Genomic DNA, 5,104 nt, shown 5'->3' on the forward strand with positions numbered 1-5,104 from the left:
GGGATGCAACCATCTTATCTCTCAGAGCACACCAACTATCAAGATAATCTGCAGGTTGTTTCTGTTTACAGCTGAGTTCTTGCGAAGTTGACAAATAGGTCGTGTATGCACTGCTTATGTGAATAAAAAGAGACCAGACAGTAAAGCCATAAGAGCAAAGGGTGACCCTTCCCAAGAGACTGATTATGATGCAAGGCCATTATCAGCCCAATGATTCCCACACATAAAATAAAATTCACCATTTTATTACCACACTGAGATTTTATTAAATCCTAACAGAGTAGTGAGGAAAGTAGATTTCCTTTTGTTTCCTCTTGGACCTATCGTCTTTACAAAATAACTGTTTCTGCCAGTTGTAACAGTTGGACCATCAGAATACCTAGCGAATACTAATCTTGCCCTCTTTAGAAATGGAAACAGTTGCTATATTAATGCAGAATAGGTAGATGCCTGTCTGGAAAGAGCACTTGGAAAGAACAGATTTTTACTTTCTCTACTGAGGATGAAAGTAATAATAGTTCAAATCTGTACAGTATTTTACAGTTTTCAAAGCATTTTCTTAGATATTATTTTATCCGGTCTTCGAAATATTCCTCTTCTGTGTAACCTATGCCAAGTTACTTAACTCTCAAAAAACTCATCTGTAAAAAAGGGACAATATTATTTACTTTACAGAACTGTTGTGAGGGTAAAAAGAGTGTATATAAAGTGTTTAGCACCATGGCTGGAGTGAAGGATCAATGAATGCTAGTTCTCAACCCTTTGCCAGACAGGCCTTCAGCACCAAGTCACTCGCTTGTAAAGACCAGATCTGGGTCCAGAACACAAGTCTCTGACTGCCCCATTGTGCAAAAGAAAGCAAGAGGGGAGAGGGAGTATTCTCCTTTATACTTGTCATGTACATATGCTTGGTGTTCTCATGCCTCATTGGATTGAACTAGTCAAACACTAATGAGCACTGACACCATTTAAAGGAAAAGAGGCATATTTTTTGTTCATCTTTCTTTACACTCTTTAAGTTACTTTTATTCTGGTTTTGTATCTGAAACATTCTATGAAATAAAAAAATATGTCCACATTAAACCCTCACCTAGAGAGAGATTATCTTTAAAGTATTCACATAAAGAAAGGGACCATGAAATAGCCAACTCCGTAATTGAATCTAGAACAAATCACAGTAAAACAAAAAATTAGTATCAGCTGGGTTTTATTCTTAACACAGCTAACAATGTGCAAAGTACAAAACCTTCATTTGTTGATATCTAAGATTAAAATCAATAAAATTGTCTATAATCTATACTTCTCAGGTTTGTCTCTCTGTAAGAGATCAAACAAGAGTAATTGGATTTCTGCCTTACTAGCAGGGGGAAAAAACTGTTTCATTTTGGATCAAAATCTTCCTAGTAGATTGGATTATACTTTCCTTTGCCTATCACCACATAGCAATTGCTTCTGTGTTTTATTTGGTTCAAAGTATCAAAATGTTATCCTATAATTTTCAGTAGAAGGATTACCAGAGTTAAAGTTTGATTCTGATTTCTAGATTTAAGGCTTACTCTTCCTATTTCCCTTTCTTCCCAAGTTTTCTGCTTGATTTCATTTTAAATGTGATAATATCTATCCTCCCAATTGTAAACAGCAATATTCATATTTTAATAAACATGATAAGAACGGTAACTACGCCTGTACTCTAGAGTTTAGAAAATGTTTTCAAACACATCATCTCATTTGATTCTTACGATTCTGTTAAGTAAAAGTGCAAATATTACTTTTACAAAGGAAAAAACTGAGATTCAGAAGCTAGGTAACTTGCCTAAGATTTCGCAGCCAGATAGACCTAGAACTGATGCTACTACATCACCTCTTGTCATTTCCTTGTAGCAAAACCCTTTGGCGGAGTACTGCAAGGCAAGACATCCTGTGCTATCTGGTCATGAAATTACAGTAACACACAAAAAAAAGGTGCTTGAGCATGCTCAATGCTTGAGCATTGACTGTTTTTGCATACACATTTATGCAATTTGTATATTAAGTAGTATAAGCTATGAACACTTTTGAGATTTTCTTTAGTAATTGCTGCAATTACATTTTTAATGAAAATAGCTTGTTTCTGATTTTTAAAATGATACATGTTCTTTTCCCACTCTAATAATACCAAAAAATAAAGAACAAAGTATAATATACCCAAAATCCCAGCACCTAAAGTAAACCTCTGCTCCTTTTTGATTCTCTCAGAGCACACACATACACACACACACACACAGCTTTATATAAATGGTATTATTCTAAAAGCTACCTGGCATTTTTTATTCAACAACATCTTAAATATTTTTCCATGTCAATACATGAGACCTACTTAACCATTTTTAACTGTTGAGAGTACACAATGTATAGATGTACCTTTTTTTCCCCTAACCATCTACTGATGAACTTTTAGCCTATTTACGGTTTTTATTTTGCTCTTATAAACTGCACTATAATGGAAATTTATGATATATTCCTGAAAGTCTTACCTCATCAGAAGGTATTCCAATTTAAAATTATGATACATATTGTCACAGTATCCTCCAGACATGTTCCAATTTGTATTAATGTTTACAGTGATTGCAGGCAAATTTCCCCACACTCAACAATGTCAGGTTTTACCAAATAATTTTTATCTTTTCCAATCTGAATAAAAAATATCTAATTTTCATTTGCATAATTTTGGTAACTAGTGATTACAAACATTTTTTTATATGCTTTTGGCCTATTTCATTTGAATTCCTTTACATGCTCTTTATCTTTTCCTATAGGTATATTCATTTTATTAACTTATAGAAATATTTTATAATAGGAAAATCAACCGTTTTCTTTTATATATTACAGATATCTTTGTCTTTAACCTTGTTCAAGATCATTTTCACTTCCTAGAAGAATTTACTTTTTATTTTTATGTAATCAAATTTGAGCCTTTTACTCTATACTTTTCTATAATGCTTAGAAAGGCCTTCCTCACCCCCGGATTGTAAAAATATTCATCTGAGTTTTTTTTTTATAGGACTCTATAGTCTCTTTTTAATATTTTTCTCCTTAACAATCTGGAATTTAATTTATTATTTTTTAACAATCTGCAATCCGAATTATTTTTTGTAGAGTTGCTAACTTTAAAAATGTTGCCATAAGTTGTTTATAAAATATGCCACCTTCATCACATACTAAATTCTCATATATTTTGATAGCTACCTCTAAATTTTCTCTTCTGAATCACTGAAACGCCTATACCTATATCAATATCACACTACTATAATTTCTATAGTAGTTTCAATAATATAATGCCTATTTGATAGTCAAGTATTCCCTTATCACTTTTCTTTTACATAAATTTCCTTTATTAAGTTCATTTTGTCAACTCACATTGATTTCATTAAATTTATGAATTGTTAGAGAGAATTAGTTTCCATAATACTGAACCTAAAAAACAATTATGTATCAGTAGAGAGTGGTTATATAAATTACATTCATCTATACTTACAGAATACTACATACAGCCATAAGTAGTTACACGGAAGAATCAAGAAGACGTAATTTAGTTTTTTTAAAAACGAGTCTCAGGCTTACTGTTGAATTGTACACTCGAAACTTATTGGATTTCATTAACCAAGGTCATCATAATAATTTTTTAAAAAAACAAATCTCAGGGATTTTGCTTCTAGTAAAATGGAATAATCTTACTTATCTCTATTCCCCCTCTAAGTGCAACAAAATCCCTGGACGTTCTATATAAAACAAACATAAAAAGACCTTGAAAGGTGGAGAGAAATCACACCAGCTAGGGACTTTGACATGGCACAAGTTCCTGAGTTTTCTTTTGCCTTGCATATCCCATACTTGGAGCTGAAGAAGCTGGCAACCTGAAAATGCCTACAGGTGCATACAAAAAAAAAAAATCCCAACAAAAGCCTTCTCTCTAGCCAGAGTACCAGAAATGCAGCAGCTTAGTAAGACAGAAAACTTTTAGAAAATAACTACTCTATTGCAGCAAAACACTACAGAAAATACTCTATTACAGCAAAACACTACAGAAAATACTGTGCTCCCACCTCCCCTAATGGCAACAAAATCCTAGTGGAAAGCCTAGACTCCACTCTCATTAAGCCTTAAAGAGGTGCCCCAACACCGTCTCCATGGTGATGTCAGAGGCGGCCTCATTGGAGGACCAGGACTTCCAGCAGTAGAGAGGCCACCTCAGTACAGTGTCAGTGGAGACCATGCAATGACACAGAACTTCTACTTCCACCCAGAGCAGGAAGAAGCAGCTCCTCAGTGTGTCAGTGCAGACTAGGTCGAGAACTTGGACTTCTACATTCACCTGGAAATGAAGCAGTGTCCTCCCTCCTGTACCTTCCATTGCTAGAGTAGTATCAGAGAAAGCCAGTATAAACAGGTGATTTAAATAAGATCCAGAGCCTCACAATGTAACACCAAAATGTCCATGTTTCAATAAAAAAAATCACTCATCGTACCAACAACCAAGAAGATCTCAAAATGAATGAAAAAGACAGTCATTGATGCCAATACTGATATGATAGCAGTATTAGAATTATTCACAAGTATTTTAAAGCAACCATGATAAAAAAAATCCTTTAATGAGCAATTATAAACATGTTTGAAACAAAAGATAAAATAGAAAGCCTTGGCAAAAAATAAAAAAAATAAAAAAAAATGAAGATATAAGAAGAGCCAAAGAGAAATTTTAGCTTCATCATTTTACTGAGCTATAATTGACATATAACATTATATTAGTTTCAGGTGTATTTGTATATATTGCAAAATGACCACAGTAAGTCTAGGTAACATCCACCACTACACATAGTTACAATTTTTTTTCTCGTAATGAAAACTTTTAATATCTACCAAATGGAAATTTTAGCATTGAAAATAACTGAAATCAAAGCTCAGTGGGTAGACTCAACAACAAAATAGAGGACACACAAGAAAGAATCAGTGACCTGGAACAGAACAGTAGAAATTACCCAGTATGAAGAAAAGAAAGAAAACACACTGCAAAAAAGTCACAGAATAAAATATGGTACTATTCTTTGTGAAAAAAAAAAATATATAT

Source organism: Pteropus alecto, unplaced genomic scaffold (assembly GCF_000325575.1).
Source record: "Pteropus alecto unplaced genomic scaffold, ASM32557v1 scaffold104, whole genome shotgun sequence".
Classification (NCBI taxonomy): Eukaryota; Metazoa; Chordata; class Mammalia; order Chiroptera; family Pteropodidae; genus Pteropus; species Pteropus alecto.